Source organism: Camelus dromedarius, chromosome 5 (assembly GCF_036321535.1).
Source record: "Camelus dromedarius isolate mCamDro1 chromosome 5, mCamDro1.pat, whole genome shotgun sequence".
Lineage (NCBI taxonomy): Eukaryota > Metazoa > Chordata > Mammalia > Artiodactyla > Camelidae > Camelus > Camelus dromedarius.
Genome location: NC_087440.1, coordinates 4833598 through 4851186, shown reverse-complemented (window position 1 = coordinate 4851186; position 17589 = coordinate 4833598). Strand labels below are relative to the sequence as shown.

The window sequence follows — 17589 nt, the reverse complement described above, 5'->3', positions numbered from 1 at the left end:
CTATCACCTCACACCAGTCAGAATGGCCATCATTCAAAAGTCCATGAATGACAAATGCTGAAGGTATGGAGAAAAGGGAACCCCCTACACTGTTGGTGGGAATGTAGTTTGGTGTAGACCTTATGGAAAACAGTATGCAGATTCCTCAAAAAACTAAAAATAGACTTACCATCTGATCCAGCAATCCCACTTCTGGGCATATATCTGGAGGGAACTGTAACGTGAAAAGACACTTGCACCATAATGTTCACAACACCACCCTATACAACAGCCAAGACATGGAAGCAACCTAAAGGTAGCAACAGATGACTGGATAAAGAAACTGGGGTATATTTTACAATGGAATACTACTCTGCCATAAAAAAGAATAAAATAATGCTATTTGCAGCAACGTGGATAGACCTAGAGATCATCAGTCTAAGTGAAGTAAGCCAGAAAGAGAAAGAAAAATACCATATGATATTGCTCAAATGTGGAATCCAAAAAAGGAAAGAAAAAGGACACTATGAATTCATTTGAACTCAATACAGAAAGAGTCATACACATAGTAAACAATCTTATGGTTACCAGGGAAAGGAGATGGGAAGGGATAAATTTGGGAGTTTGAGATTTACATATGTTAGTTACTATACATATAGATTTTAAAAAGAGTTTCTTCTGTATAGCACAGAGACCTACCAATATCTACTGATATCCTATAATGGAAACACCGCTACAGCTACCACCTGAGAAAGCAAAATAAAGGTTAGGAGAGTCAGCTACCCAAGGCTAGAACCCAGTCCTCTGGGAGTCCTTGCCCGTGGCCAGACACTGCCCGCTCAGGGCACCGCGTCCTCCTCCCAGGAGCCGGCTGACCTGAGGACGCACCTCCAGCGAACCTGGGGCAACAGAGGCCACCCCAGGCCAGGCCACGCCACTGGGGAGATGGGAATAAATTCAAGGGCTTGCACAGGGCAGCCTGACTCCCGCCACTGCCCCTGACTGCATCATGCCAGCCTCCTGGGAGCAGACTGACCTAAAGACTTAGGCCCAATGAAACTGAGGCAGCTAGGCTGCCCCAAGGCCAGGCCACAGGGGTAGATGGGAGCAAATGACTGGCTGGCAAGGGGGAGCCCCTCTCCTCCCGCCACCGCTACTGCTGCTGCCATCCTCCCAGCCCCCTGACCACACTGAGCCCCTGGTCTTACTAAACTGGGTATACAGGGAACATATCTCAACATGATAAAAGCTATTTATAACAAACCTACAGCCAGCATCATACTCTACACTGAAAAGCTGAAAGCCTGTCTGCTAACATCTGGAACAAGACAAGGATGCCCACTCTCACCACTTCTACGCAATATAGTATTGGAAGTCCTAGTAGAGCAAATAGACAACAACAACAAAAAAAAAAAATAAGAGATCCAAACTGGAAGAGAAGAGGTAAAGCTATCACTATATGTGGATGATATAATACTGTACATGGAAAACCCTAAAGGCTCCCCACAAAAATGACTAGAGCTAGTAAAAGAATTCAACAAGGCAGCAGGACACAACATCAACATACAGAAATCAGTGGTGTTTATTTACACGAAGGTAATAATCCCTTTGAAAACTGCATCCAAAAAAAATAAAAGTCTTAGGAATAAGTCTGACCCAGGAAGTGAAAGACTTACATGTGGAGACCTACAAAACACTGATCAAAAAAATTAAAGAAGAATTACAAAGAAATGGAAAGATAGCCCAGATTCTTGCATTGGAAGAATTAATATCGTTAGAATGACCATACTGCCCACAGCAACCTACAGATTCCTATCAAATCACCCAGGACATTTTTCACAAAACTAGAACAAATCATCCTAAAACTTACACGGAATCACAAAAGACCCAGAATTACCAAAGCATTATTGAAGAAAATGAACGAAGCATAACCCTCCCAGACTTCACACGCTACTATAGAGCTACAATCCAACCAGCATGGTCTTGGTACAGAAACAGACCTACGCATCGATGGAACAGGATAGAGAGCCCAGACATAAACCCACGAACTTTCACTCAAATCATCTTTGACAAAGGAGGCAAGAACATATAACGGAGTGAAAACAGTCTCTTCAGCAGATGGTGTAGGGAAAGCTGGACAGCTGCATGCAAATCAATGATGTTAGAATACCCCTTCACACCGTACGCAAAAATAAATTCAAAATGGTTTAAAGACTTAAATATAAGACAAGACACTAAGTCTCTTCCAAGAAAACATAAACAAAACATTATCTCACATACTTCTCAGTAATCTTCCCCTAGAGCAGTCTACCCAAGCAACAGAAATAAAAGCAAAAATAAACAAACGGGACCTAACTGAACTTACAAGCTTTTGCACAGCAAACGAAACCATAAACAAAACGACAACAAATGGGAGAAAATATTTGCCAATAATGCGACTGACAAAGGCTTAATTTCCAGAACATATAATCAGTTCATACAATCTAATAATTAAAAAACAACCCAATCCAAAAACAGGCAGAAGACCTAAACACGCATTTCTCCAATGAAGACATACAAATGGCCAACAGGCACATGAAAAAAATGCTCAATATCTCTATAAGACAAATGTAAATCAAAACTACAATGAACCCTCACCTCCTACCAGTCAGAATGGCAATCATGAATGAGAAATGCTGGAGAGGGTGTGGAGAAAAAGGAAGCCTCCTACACTGTGGCTGGGAATGTCGTTTGGAGCAGCCATTATGGAAAACTGTATGGAAATTCCTCAAAAAACTAAAAATAGACTTCCCATTTGAACCAGCAATCCCACTTCTGGGTATGTATCTGGAGGGAATTCCAATGTGAAGACACTTGAACCCTAACGCCGTCCCCTGACCGCACCGCGCCTGCCTCCCCGGAGCCAACTGCCCTGGAAACAAGCGTCCCGCGAACCTGGGGCAGCGGTAGGGAGAGGAGCGCTGCCCCTGGCGAGCTGGGGGACGATTTGCCCCCATCTCCCCAGGCACATCCCCAGGTCAGCCGGCTCCCAGGAGGCGGACGCGGTGTGGCTGGAGGCAGCGGCGGCAGCGGCGGATTAGGGGTCTGCCCAGGTGAGCTTGTGGATTTGCTTCCAACTCCCCCGCGGTCTGTCCTGGGTTTGGCCTCTACTACCCCAGGTTCGCGGGTCTCAGGTTACAGGTCAGCCTGCTCCTGGAAGGCGGATGCTGTGCTGTCAGAGCTTCGAAGGCGGCGGCGATGGCGGGATTGGAGCTGCCCCATGCGAGCGCGAGGATTTGCTCCCATTTCTGCTGTCGCTGTCGCCGGCCCCGCACTGACCGCACCGCGCCGGCCTCCGGGGAGCAGACTGACCTGTAACCTGAGTCCCGCAAACCTGGTGCAGCAGAGACCGAGCCCAGGACAAGCCGCGGGGGAGATGGGAGCAAATCGACAGGCTCCCTGGGGCAGACCCCTCTCCCCGCCGCCGCCGATAGCACAGCCCACGCACCCTGAGAACACCGCCTCAGCCTTCGAGGAGCAGGCTGACCGCGAGACATGCACCCCGCGAACATGGGGAAGCAGAGATCACCCCACTACAAGCCGTGGGGGAGTAGGAAACAAATCCAGAGGCTCGCACGAGGCTGCCCCCATCCCACCGCAGCCGCCGCTGGGACCCCGCGACTGCACCGCACCCGCCTCCCGACCAGGCCAAGGCCTGAGGGCCGGTTGGAGGTGCTCCCTCTCACCTCCCGGGGCTGCTCCCGCTTCCCCGTAGGAGCGGCCGCGACGACGCGGAGTTCAAGGACTACTAATGTGGGGGGCGAGAGGCACCACGAACCAGGGCGGCGGCCCGGACCTGCCTCAGGGTCCTAAGGGGCTGCGGGGCCCAGACCTCACCTGCGCTCGCCTCCCTGCGCGCCTCCCCAACACAGCCCAGGCCTCACCCGCCGGCTCCCCTACCTGCGCGCCCCCACCAGCGCCCCCTTACCTGCCCAGCGACAACAGCACAGGCGATGGCACATGGCGGCCCAGACCCGAGGCCACGTTCCTCCGCGGGAAATGGTCGGGGAGCACCCGGCTCCCGCCCGGCTTCCACACGCTCTGGGCGGGTTCCGGAGTCCGAGCATCTGTGCGTCCACGCGTATGCGCGTCACACCGGACACTCGGGCTGGGGCTCCAGCAGTGTGGGGCCCAGCACAGCCTGGCGGGGCTGGGCAGGGCGGTAGTGCGGGCCCACCTCCCTGCCCGCCCTTCTGGGTCTCCATCCCCAAGGCCCCCACCCGGCCACCGACCAGGTCCCAGGCACTGAACCAGAACCACCCCTGGCCCCGGGCCAGGCCACAGTCCCCAGCCCCACTCCCCCTGCTCACCTCCCCCTCCCCGTTACTGCCCCCAGCCCCAGCCAGGCCCAGTCTCCAAAGGGACCCCCAAGATGGGGCTCTTTCTTATACCGAGGTCCCTACTCCCACACTCCACCCTGCTAGGTACAACTTATGGCTCACCACTGTCTCAAGGCAGGATTCCCCCCTCCTACAGTGCTGGTGGGAATGCAGTTTGGTGCAGCCACTATGGAAAACAGTGTGGAGATTCCTCAAAAGACTAGGAATAGACTTACCGTATGACCCAGGAATCCCACTCCTGGGCTTCTATCCAGAAGGAAATCTACTTCAGGATGACACCTGCACCCCAATGTTCATAGCAGCACTATTTACAATAGCCAAAACATGGAAACAGCCTAAATGTCCATCAACAGGTGACTGGATAAAGATGTGGTGTATTTATACAATGGAATACTACTCAGCCATAAAAACCAACAACATAATGCCATTTGCAGCAACATGGATGCTCCTGGAAAATGTCATTCTAAGTGAAGTAAGCCAGAAAGAGAAAGAAAAATACCATATGAGATCGCCCATATGTGGAATCTAAACAAACAAACAAAAAAACAAAAACAAAGTGTAAACATAGGACAGAAATAGACTCATAGACAGAGAATACAGACTTGTGGTTGCCAGGGGGGCAGAGGGTGGGAAGGGATAAACTGGGATTTCAAAACTGTAGAACAGATAAACAAGATTATACTCTATAGCACAGGGAAATATACACAAAATGTTATGGTAGCTCACAGAGAAAAAAATGTGACAATGAGTGTGTATATATGTCCATGTATGGCTGAAAAATTGTGCTGAACACTGGAATTTGACACAACATTGTAAAATGACTATAAATCAATAAAAAATGTCAAAAAAATTTTGATTTCGGAGGGATTAATGATTAATGCAATCAGTATGATTAATTAATGATTAACACAATGTTACACATGGTTACAGTGCAAATAGATAGGCTGAAAGGATATTAATGTTAATCAAGGACACTGTGCATCTATGTAATTAGACATTTCATTGTTTGGTGCGTAATCAATTGCGCTGTGCTGCATAGAATGTATTGATTGTCAATTAACTTCAATGGTATTTATTCCACTGTTTAAACATAAAGCATTCAAACTAACCAAAAAAAAAAAAAAAGGCAGGATTCCCCCAACATCCCAAGATGGTCCCCCTCACCCCTCAGACTGTCCCCCCTTTACCACAGGATCCCCCCTCACCCCTAATGCACCCCTACCCTGAGCTGACACCTGACACCCTCACCCCTTACCCCACACGTGGGGCGGGGAATTCTGGGCTCTGGTCACTATGGCGACTGCCACCAGCAGGGGACCCGGCCTAGTGTGAGGCAGCACAGCCAATGTCTGAGGCTACAGGGCGCAGCGGGCCAGGCTGGAGGCAGCTCCAACTCCCCCTGGGTGCCCTCAACCCCGAGACCTGTGCCTCATCTGAGCCTGAGGGTCAGGGTGGTCCCAGGCTGCCCACCACTGCCCTGTGGGCCTTGGGTGGTTGACATGCCGGATGGTGATCCAGACCCTGAGGGCTGAGGCGCTGGGCACTATGACCTGTTGGGGGATGAGGGTGCAACTGAGCCCAGGGATGGACAGCAGGTGGTGTGCTGTGTGAGGGGCCTGGGTTCAGCCCAGGTGGGTGCAGGGACCATGTTCATTCGTGCCGGGAGAGGGACAAGGGACGGGAGATTAGAAAGTGTCCATGTTAGGAACCCAAGGCTGGAGAACCAAGCAGGCAGCTACGCTGGCCTGGCCACCTTGGAATCTACCATGACCCTGGTCCCTTGCATCAGAGGAGACTGACTGTTGAGGGACCAATGAGATGTCCCCTGCCTGCCTCCTCCCACCCCACCCCCACCATGATATATTTTATAGGCAATTGAAGTGATTCTGACAGGTAATTTTAATCACCGATAATTGTTACATTCTCTGCAGGAGATGAGGCCCTGCAAGAGATCACAGTCATGGTGAATGTGGCAGGGCTCCTGCTTTGAACCCCAGCCTGGGTCAGAGGAGGACCTGCCCAGGAAACATCCTCTTAACTCTCACCAAAAGGCACTGTAGTAGAAAAGAACAAATGTGACTCCATATTAAATGTTTCTTTTCCTTCTACCCTGTGCCCTGTTTTCTAGGCTTACTCTTGCTGGCTCTGCACCTTTTGCAAAACAATGTTGCCTTTAGCCTGAAATAGACAGGAGAGCCTATTCTCAAGGCTCTGACCTTTAAGGATGTGAACACTTTGCACTCCTATAGAGACAACAAGTTGCAGAATAGAAAGTAAAGTTTGTTTTGTTGGAGGTTTTACAGGGCACCATGACCTGACCCACTTGGACAGCTGGAAAGGATTCCAAGAACAAAGAAATCCTACACCAAGAAGTTTGCAACAACCAACCACAGCCCCTCCCCTTTTCAGTAGAAAAGGAGCCTGAAGTCTGACTTGGGGAAGATGGTTCTCCAGGACATCAGTCTGCCATTATCTTGGTCTGCAGTTGTCCATGTGGGGTCAGGTCATGGTGCCCCTGTAAAACCTCTAACAAAACAAACTTAATTTTCTATTCTGAAGCTTGTCTTTATAGCAGTGCAGAAGTGTTAAATCCTTAAAGGTCAAAACCTTGAGAATAGCTCTCCTGTTTACCAGACAGGCTAAAGGCAACATTGTTTAACAAAGGGTGCAGAGCTAGCAAGACAAAGCCTCAAAAACTGGGCACAGGGTTAAAGCAACTGGGCACAGGGTTAAAGCCAAAAGAACAGATCTAATGTGGAGTCAGATTTGTTCTTTTCTAATACAGAATCATCTATTTTTTTATGGTTTAAGTTTACAAGAATAAAGCTTAGCCTTTTCCCATTTTAAATTGTGCAATTCAGGACCATTAAGTGCACTCACAATGCTGTGAGCCCAACACCACTGTCTATTTCAGACGATTTCTTTCCTCAGACTAAAAGCTTGCAACCAAAGCACACACCACTTCCTCCCTCCCCCAGCCCCTGACAAAAACTAAGCCCCTTTCTCTCTCTCTGACTCTTTACCTATCCTGGAGGTTCCCTATCACCGACATCATATAAAAGGTGGCTTTTTCTGTCTGCCCAAATCTCTTAAGTGAGGACTGGTGAATTTTTTTGTTTTTATATGAATTAACATTGTTATGTTTTGAGAGGAAAATCCAGATAGACTAAAGATGAGACGTACAAAATGAAGCCCTTTTAGTGACTGTGCATAATCTCAGGGTAGACACTACTGTTCCCCCTGTGACACCACAGCCAGAGGACAGAAGGGAGATGCTTAGCTATTCCTGTGGCAAAAATAAAACCAAACAAATCAAAAGACAAGCAAAACCCCAGAAAAACAGCTGGAAAGACAAACCACAACCTGAAAAAAGTGTTCCTCATAACCCAATGTTGGAGAAAGGTTTCACGTCCCTGTGGTCCAAAATCCTCCTGAAATCCAGTGTTCCCAACAGAAACCCAACACACACAGGCAGTTCCAACGAGAGGCAGCGCAGGTGGCCAGTGTGTGCTGGAGATGCTCGACCTGTCAGGTGAGGACACAGGCAGACGGACACACTGCAGGACAGCACTGGTCACCATCACGCTGGCAGGTCTTTAGCCTGGTGACAACCAGCCCTGGTGACAATGTAAGGAGGCAGAGGCCCCAGCAGGTCCCCTGGAGGGAAGGGAAGAGTTAACAGACACTTCTCTCCAGGGGAATAGGGTACAGGGCACATCAAAGGGCCACAGTTGCATCCGTGCCCCAGCAGTGCTAATCCTTAGAGTTCATCCCACTAAAGTCCTTGCACAGCTATTCAAAATGTCTTTTCAAGGGTGTTCATCACATCACTGGTTGAAACAGTGGGAATTAAAGCAACACTAAGGTTGATGGAGAGGGAATGGGGTCCATCAGTTCTGGTACACATGGATGAATGAATGCTGTGCAGTTGGAAAAGTGGATATCGGCTTTCTACCTGATGTCAAGGGAGGCCTCAGGGTGGAAGTACGCAGACAGACCGTCTGCATCCTGGGTCCCATCTTCACGACCACGTATGTGTGAAATCAAGATAGATGTAAATGAATCTGACTGTGACTCCCAGGAGCGCAGAGAAGAAGGCCTTGGAGGCCCCAGCCGTGCAGCAGTCACTGCTCCCATCCGCCAGATTATCCTGGGAAACTGCGACCACTCTAACCTGCGCCCGGGGAGGCGAAAAGACACTAACCACTGTCCCCAGTTTTATTAATAAATTAGAAATTTCTTGTCCAGCTTACTGGCCAAGAATTGTGCATATGAGCTAAATCAAAGGAGAAATTTCTGAAGTTCATGACTGGCTGTTTTTGTGATGTGATATGGATCTCCTTGAAGGCTATTTGTAATCACTTGTCATTTAGTGTTTCCAATGTTGTAAATACCTTGGAATGTTTATTTCGGGTGGTGACAATTATTGATAATGGTGCATTATTCCAAAGAAGAGCTGGATAAAGATCTTGAATAGTTCATGAAAGAGGTATGTTTCTATTTTTAAAAGCTATATTGTGTTCATATTCTTTTCCATTATAGGTTACTACAAGTTATTGAATATAATTTCTTGTGCTATATAGAAGAAACTTGCTTATCTATTTTATACGTAGTAGTTAGTATCTGCAAATCTCAAACTCCCAGTGTATCCCTTCCCACCAGTGTATGTATGTCTGTGTATGGCTGGAACGTTGTGCTGTCCACCAGAAGTTGACACAACATTGTAAACTGACTGTACTTCAATTTTAAAAAACTATACTGTAAGTCTGTCTCATAAGCAACTCCTTCAGTTCTCTCATCTGTACGATAGTCAGTCTGTCACCAAGCTCTGTCACCTATGTCTCAGGAACGTATCTGTCATCCCTCTAGTTCTCTCCCTCTTTACTGCCACCGTCCTCACCCAGGACACCGTCATCTCACCTAGGCCACTGAGACAGTTCCCAAGTACTGTCCCAGCATTCCTTCACCACAATGCAGCCAGCCTCATCTGTGACATAAATCAGACTCTGTTCCTCCCCAATATAGAACACTCTGTTGGCCTCCCATCACATGAGAATAAACTCCAGACTCCTTGCGGTTTATAAAGCCCTGGGTGGGTTTGAGAGTGTCCAACTCGCTGACTTTATACCACTCTTCCCCCTTGTCCATTCGTGCTACAGTGGCCTTTCTTCTCCCCCAGACTTGCCAAGCTCATTTCACCTTAGGAGCTTTGAACTAACTCTTCCCTCTGCAAATAATGCTGTTTCCTTGTTCTTTACCTGGTAGGTGAATATTTCTCCTTAAAAATCACTACCTGAGAGAGGTTATTTTCTGTTGATCCAGTAGAAGAGTAACCAAGTCATTTCTTAGTACACTGTGTCCTTCATTCTCTACGTAGCACTTGGAACCACTCACTGTTTGACTTCTTCAGCTCGATTTTCTGCCTCCCATAAGAATGAACCGTCCATGACATGATGGGTGTATTTTTTGTATTGAAGCGTGGTTAATGTACAAGATTATATTAGTTTCAGGAGTACAACATAGTGATTCTATATTTTTGTAGATTATACTCCATTTAAAGTGATTATAAAATACTGGCTGTATTCCTGTGCTGTACAATAAATCCTTGTAACATTTATTTTAAACATAGTAGTTTGTACCTTTCAATAGCTACCAAAATTAGAAATGTAAAAAGAAGACGAAATCTCCTCACCCAAAAATGAGAATGTTAACAACCATTTGCATAAATTAAAAATAAATGAAAATAAATGTTCATTAAAAAATGTAGACTATGATTTAAAAATCTGTTTGTCTTCACTTCGTCTCAAAACCCCCTAAAATAACAAAGGAATAAAAAGGCATAAAAAGTACAAAGAGAACAGGAGATGAAGTGACTACAGAGAGGAGATGTCAGAAAACTCTAGAAGATAGAACGTAGACAGACAAGGAGTAACTAAGAAAAAATGGCACTAAGCCTAAGTTCCTGCGGCAGAGCGTCCAGCAATACCCAGCCAAGCCCTGATGTGAAACCCTAGAAAAGGTCAGAAATGAAGTCACTAGCCGCCCCTGAAGGCGTGGGCACAGGGCAAAGTGGAAACCAAGCCTTTCCTTCTGAATGGACAGCCCAGGATCACCAGACACTCGACAAAAGTCTAAGATGAAAGCAAAAAAGAAAATTAACCTGGAGAAAACTGAGACAATACACAAGAAGAAAAGGATCACAGACTGTGTTAAAACTTTAAGATGGAAGGCACGGGATGGTTGGTTGTGCTCCTGAAGCTGAGTGTCACCTGATGAGGTGCATGAAGAACACGGCATCACTTTTGGTGATGTTCCTGCGAAACTGAAGGCTATTCCACAAAATAACTGGCTGCAGTCTTCAAAAGTATCAAGGTCATGAAAGTCAAAGAAAGACTGAAGAAACTTTTCTGACTAAAGGACACTAAAGAGATGTGACAAATGCAACACACATTCTTTGTTTTGGTTTTGGGGGGGAGGTAATTAGGTTTCTTTATGTATTTTAAAATTAATTTATTTTATTTTATTTTTTATTGGAGGTACTGGAGATTGAACCTAGGACCTTGTGCACGCTAAGCACCCACTCTACTGCTCAGCAACACATTCTTAAGTGTATCTTTTTTTTTTTTTTTTTACTATAAAGGATATTACTGGGATGACTGATGAAATTTAATAAAGGTCTCAGGATTGGGTAATATGAATGATCTATGTTTACTTCCTTATTTTGATAGTTGTGTTGTGATTATGTAGGAAGATGACCGAAACACCCCATTAAGTCTTTGGGGGTGATGGGGCATCAGGTTGGTAACTCACTCCCAAATGGGAGTTAATAAAAAAAAGTTCTTTATATTGTACTTGGAATTCTGTAAGTTTCAGATGGTTTTAAACTAAATAAAAATAATACTTATGTGTGCTTTTAAGAGGGAAATGAATAACCATTCTTACACATGGGTCTAAAAAACTTCAAATGTAACTAATAAGATGTGTTTTGCAATGTTGTAAGAGAGTAAAAGCCAACCATCTGGAGATCACCGATTAATTCATTAAAAATGATCCTGAAATTGCTTTTACTCCTCCTCCCCCTGAATGCAGACTTCTGTAAGAGCCAGCACTTTGAAAAGGAATGTTTCAACCATATGCAAAAATAGACAAATGCAATAGAAACAGTAGAGCCAACACCTAGATATCACACAATGTTAACATTTTCCCATATTTGCTTCAGCTCATTTTTTAAATAAAAACTTTATTAAGACATTCACATATCATATAATCCCCCCCACATTAAGTGTATAATTTCATGGTTTTCAGCATAGTCATAGATTTTGTCATCATCGTCACAATACATATTACAACATTTTCATTACCTCTAAAGGAAACCGCATATCCTTTAGCTTTTATGCCCTGTCTCCACGTCTATGTCCCAACAACCACTAACCCTCTTACTGTCTCTGTAGGTTTCCCTATTCTCGACTTCCACATGAATGCAATCATACAACATGCGGCCATTAAAGTCGGCTTCTTTCACTTAGACTGTCAGGTCCATTCATTCAGAGTGCTGTGAAGCACTCTGTTCCTGAAGATGATGAAAATATTCTCTCTTTTTTTTTCAATGAAGTTTAACTAGTCTTTGTACCTAGCTAGCATACTTGGTAAAACATTCCCTCAATGCATTTCTAAAATTATGACCTTGCAAATTCGAACACGTTTCTGAAATAAATTTGCTTGTAAGAGTAAAATACACTAAACTTCCAAAATTGTTAACAACATTAATTAAGGAAAACAGGGAGTTTAAAAAGGGGTCCCGCAACTGAAACAAATTCTCAGTCTGCAACCTCAAGTCCGACTCTAGTTGTGCGACCTTAGGAACCGGCTTCACCTCGAAATACATTCTCATCTGAAGAAGAGACCTGCCCTTCCCTCTCCGCAAGGTGGTGGACACGAATTTTCATAAATAGTTTGCTTCCTTCATGCAACACGAAAGACCCACTCACATGAAAGTTAACGTGTAAGGGAGCCTACACTTCCACAAGTCTCCGTCAGCACAAAATATGACAGGTAGCTGGTTCTAAAAAAAAAACAAAAAACAAAAAAACCTTCCCCCCGTTCGGCAAAGGCTTCTCAGGGATCTGGAGCCACACAAGGGAGCCTGTATGCGGTTTGCAAGAACTCCATCAGGGCTGCATATACACTGAGCACTAAAGCAGTAACTGGGAAAGTCCACAGCCATTGTATTAAAATGTCTAGGTGCCTTTATGCCAGTACCTGAGCTCACACACGCGGTAAAAGGAGAAAAAAGTCAAATTAGGCCCAACTCCAAATGACCCCTGGAAAAATCAAGACAGGAATGCCGACTTAACCTTCCTGAAGCGGGAACAGTACCACATCAACATCCACTTTAAAACTTCAAGATTGAAACATTCCACACCAACACTAGTGCCGCTCATGCTGCTTAGAAAGGCTGCGCAGGAGAGCAGCCCTGGCAGCACGGAAGGGGCTGAAGCAAAGCCGGCCGCGGAAAACGCAGGCGAGGGGGGCAAACAAGATGATGATTTTGGGGCTGTGCACACACGCCGCTGCCGACCGCTTTCCAGACCACGGCCCCGCCGCGAGCTTCTCAGGACTTCCTGGCTTCCCAGTCGGACGTCAAGGGAAAGCCGCGAGGGGAGCGCCCGGGGGTCGGGGCCCTGTTACGGTCCTGAGGGTGCCTGAGTGCCCGGGTCCCGGCTTCCACCTCCCACCCCCTCGCCACCCTCCGGCCCACGGGAAGGGCCGGCCCGGGAAGAGCCGCGAGTAACGCCCCAGCGCGAGCCGCCTGGCCCCGCCAGAGACCCCCGGTGCGCGGACGGCGGGGCAGCCCTGCTGGGGTCGGGGCCGGGCTCGCGGTTGGGGTCGCGGGTCAGGGGCCGACGCCGCAGCTGCGCCCGCCGAGGCCGGACGGGGGGCCGCGCGGGCGGGCGCGGCCGGCGGGCGGGGCGCGGACACTCACCACACGACGCCGGGGGAGCCCTCGCCGGTGTAGCAGGTTGCTGGAGCGCCGCCCACGTCGAACACCTGCCCGCGGACCATCTCGGGGCCGCGCCGCTGCCGCCGCCGCGCTGGACAAGAAGCTCCGCGGCCGCCGCTCGGCCAACACCGCGCCTCCCGGAGGGACTGCGCTGCCGCCGCTGCAGCCGCCGCCGCCGCCGCTGCAGCCGCCGCCGCCGCCGCCGCCGCCGCCGCTGGCCGGAGGGAGCAAGGCCGGCGCTGCTCGGGAGAACCGCAGAACCGCGAGCTGCTCCGACAGGCTGCCGCCCGACTTTCTGGCAAACTGACCTTAGGGTGGGTGGAGGGAGGGGCGGGGCGGAGGACTGCGTCTGGGCGGGGCCGGGAAGCGTGCACTCGGATTGGCTCTCGTGTCCCCGGGGGCGGGTCTGGTGTCCCTACAGATTTGTAATCTTTTTGTCTATTAGGATTAATTCTGCTGTGAATATTTGTATACAAGTTGTTTTTTACACCAAAATTGTTCATTGTAATTTTATTTGAACTTAATAGAAGAAAAAAACTAAAACAAAACTGGAGGAAGTACTGCATTTCAAATAAATGTATCTTTGTGATGGGAAATCAATCAATAAAATTATGAAATGCCTTAAGAGGTTGTGAAATAAATTAAAAGACATTATGTGTTTTCTAAATTCTGTGTTTCCAATTTAGACATTATCTATTGAGTCTGTTTTGAAAATTTAACAGATTCTCTTCTACCACTGTTCTTCCCAACTCAAATTTTGAATAGTTATATATATTTTAAAAACATTGTTCATGCTTACAATATTTCAAGTCTAGTTGGTGACTATAATTCCTATGGTTTCTAAGCATGTTTCCAATTTAGAACACATTCACAATTTAAAGTTAAAATAACAGAATGCTGTACATTGAGAAGTTTCACTTCCACCCTTACAACACCTTAGTTCCCCTACCATCATTAGATAACTACTTCGTTTCTTATATGGTATTTCCAATGTTTCAGATACAAGCAAAAATGAAAATATACTTTATTTCCCACTTTTTCTCACAATTATGCATTATATCATAAGGTTCTGCTGTGAACATTTGTATACAAGTTTTTGTGGGGAAATATGTTTTCATTTCTCATAGCTGTATACCTGAGATTGTCATGGCTGGGTTTTGATTCTTGAAGTAGTGAGAGGGCAAGGTTTACTTATTCAAGATTGCCTCCCTGCAGGAGGAAGGCTGGCCTTCCTCAAGACTTCACGGGCACTGACCGCAGCCGAGGCTCACAGCTGTCAAGGCTGGTAAGTGCTACCCACTGACTCAGCCATGGGTCTGCTGAGCATTACAGCGGCAACCACAGCTTGTGCCAGCCCTGACCAGCAGGAGAGAGGCTGGTGCTTCCCTCATCTGGAGTGCTCGTCCCGTGGAGAAAGCTGGACCTGGGGCCTGTGTGTCACAGTGCTGGTTCCAGTCCCTGCCCACACTGGGCCTGGGCTTCTCTGATATTACCGTATAAAGCATCTGCCTGCTTCTCCAATTCTCAGGGCAGTGGTTTGCCCTGTGACCTCAGTTCTCTGATGGGTCTAGGAAGAGTTGTTTCTTTTTGGTCTGTTCATCTTTTCTTGTTTTGAGGATGGGAGGGATGACTTCCAAGCTCCTCGCACCCTAGACTAGAAACCGGAAGCCTATGATTTCTGTTAGTTTCTTCTCACCTCCGTAGCTTGTCTGTTTGACTCTGGCAATGAGCACTAGCAGCCCATGCCAGCGCACCGTTTGGGAGGGCAGGGAGTCCCTAAAGACAGACCTTTCTAGTCCCTCTCCCTGCCGGTGACTTCAGTGGCAGTCCAGGCCCCACTCCCAGGCTCACTGGCTCCTTCTGTCCTCTGCTTAGTCCTTTCCCTCCACCCCTACCTTAGTCTCTCTGTTCAGTAGTGGGCATCTGGGGTTTGCTCTTGGGACAGGTTAGAGTAAGCCTACTGCAGGTGATGAGGGGAAGTCAGGGTAACAGGCATCTGGGTACAACATGCAGGAGTGAGAAGGACAAAGACGTTCAAGTTCTCTCAAGAGAGATCAAGTTTTGAATTCCTGTTCCACTGCTTCCTACCTTTTCACCTCTGAAAAGCTACTTAAAACCTACTAGGCTTCAGTTTATCTTAAAAAAAAATGATTAAACCAGGATAATAATACTAAGCACTAAGTTGGTTTCAGGCAATGGGGAAACTGACTGGGCTGGAGCTGAAGTTTGGTCAGTGTGTTGTGCAGATGAGATAGATATTGGGATCCCTTGGTTAGAGGTCAGAGCATACAAGATGGGCAGAGAATCACCTAACTTCAGGAATAGGGTATTTGAAGGCCAGGCCCCTGGGGCACAGCCAGCCCAGGTCTGCTGTGGTTGGGTGCAGAACAGGAGTTTAGGGCCAGTGGAATAGCTACTACTGCGGCTGAACTGCCTGAGCTCCCCTGATCCAGTGGAGAGTGTGGGTGAACAAATGTCATCTCAGTAATTCACTGACATCCAGGGCCTGAACAACCCAGCCTGAGACCCCTATAACTGAGTTTACCACCAAGGGAGAGAATGTTTGTCTTCCCCCTTCCAGAGACAGCTGAGCTCTTAAGGACTGATGTTGCTGGTGGGCACATAGCTAGGCGTAGTGGTACCTCAGTGCTAGAGCTGCAACTAGAGAGGTGGCCAGAGGTAGGACTGCTGGCAATGCCTAGATGGGTGTGGACGCTGGGAAACCACTTTCTTGAGGCCTCCCAAGATTATCTTGCGAAGGGAGTTCCTGCGCACGTTCCTGCTCAAGCCGGTGAGATTCCACTGTCAATGTGCACATGAGTCCATTTGTGCCCACCTGCCAGTGAAGGTCAAGGATACCTGGGCAATGCCAGGATTGGAAAGAATTTGCACTGAATTGTTTGAATGTCATCTGGTCAATACTGGATATGTGCTAAATGGGGACTTTGCCACATTATCATGGTTTCTAAGGGCTGGGACAAGTGCACTGAGGCCTCCTGGGATCCTGTTTTATTGTGTATATGTGTACACACACACACACACATATTATTGAAGGATAGTCAGTTCACAATGTTGTGTCAATTTCTGGTGCACAGCACAATGCTTCACTCATATATGAACATATGTATATTTGTTTTCATATTCTGTTTAATCATAAGCTACTGAAATGTATTGGATATAGTTCCCTGCGAGATACAGCATGAACTTGTTGTTTATCTGTTCTATACGTATCAGTTAGTATCTGCAGATCTCTATCAGAAAAGTAAAGTAAAGAAACAATCTCTTTTAAAATTGCATTCAAAAAAATAAAATATTTAGCAATAAATCTGACCAAGGAAGTGAAAAACATATGTGGAGAAGTACAAAACATTGACTAAGGAAATTAAATATGACCCAAAGAAATGGAAAGACATCCCATGTTCTTAGATTCAAAGAATTAATATTGTTAAGATGGACATACTACACAAAGCAATCTACAGTTTTAATCCCATTCATATTAAATTACCCAGGACACTTTTCACAGAACTAGAATAAATTATACTAAAATTTAAATGGAATCACAAAAGACCCAGAATTGCCAAAGCAATACTGAAGAAAAAGAACGAAGCTGTAGGAGTAACTCCCAGACTTCAGACATTCCTATAGAGCTACAGTCATCAAAACAGCATGGTATTGGTACAAAACCAGCAATATGGATCAATGGAACAGAAGGGAGAGCCCAGAAATAAATCCACAAACTTTTGGTCAATTAATCTTTGACAAATGAGTCAAATACATACAGTGGAGTAAAGACAGTCTTTCTCAGGCCGTCTGTGAAGTTATTCTTTACTTTTCATAAGCTATATAATCAGAGAGAATCTTTATGAGAAGCTGGATCATCTACATAAAATACTTTAGTGTTGGAAGAGGCTTTCTTCTCTTTTCAGGGCATGGCGGACTATGGAATTTTAGAAGTATTTAACACTGTAGACGGAAGAGAGGATGCATGAAGGGCAACCAAGGGCATGAAAAAATTTTTAATGACTTTCCTAAGAAGAAATAGATTGTTCCTAGGTAAAGATTCACCAAATAACTTGATGGAATGAATGAGAAAACTGCACTTATCTTACCAGAATGAAGAAATTCAGCGTATAGTAAATGTTACTAGTCAAACCAGCGTTTTGTTTTGCACCAAAAAGACAGTATTTGATTCTTGAAACTACCTACCTTACTAATGTACTAAATGAATAT

General features: G+C 46.5%; 1 protein-coding gene across 2 annotated transcripts in view; it reads right to left on the bottom strand.

The window, feature by feature from the left end:
• The window catches only part of LOC116153395 (ubiquitin carboxyl-terminal hydrolase 3), a 213828-nt gene extending 200331 nt beyond the window's left edge, over window positions 1–13497 (bottom strand). For both annotated transcript variants that reach the window (XM_064485514.1, XM_064485516.1), the window contains exon 1: window positions 13342–13497. The gene's annotated coding sequence lies outside the window, so the exon portion shown is untranslated. The remainder of the gene's footprint in view (window positions 1–13341) is intronic.
• Window positions 13498–17589: the final 4092 nt, after the last annotated feature.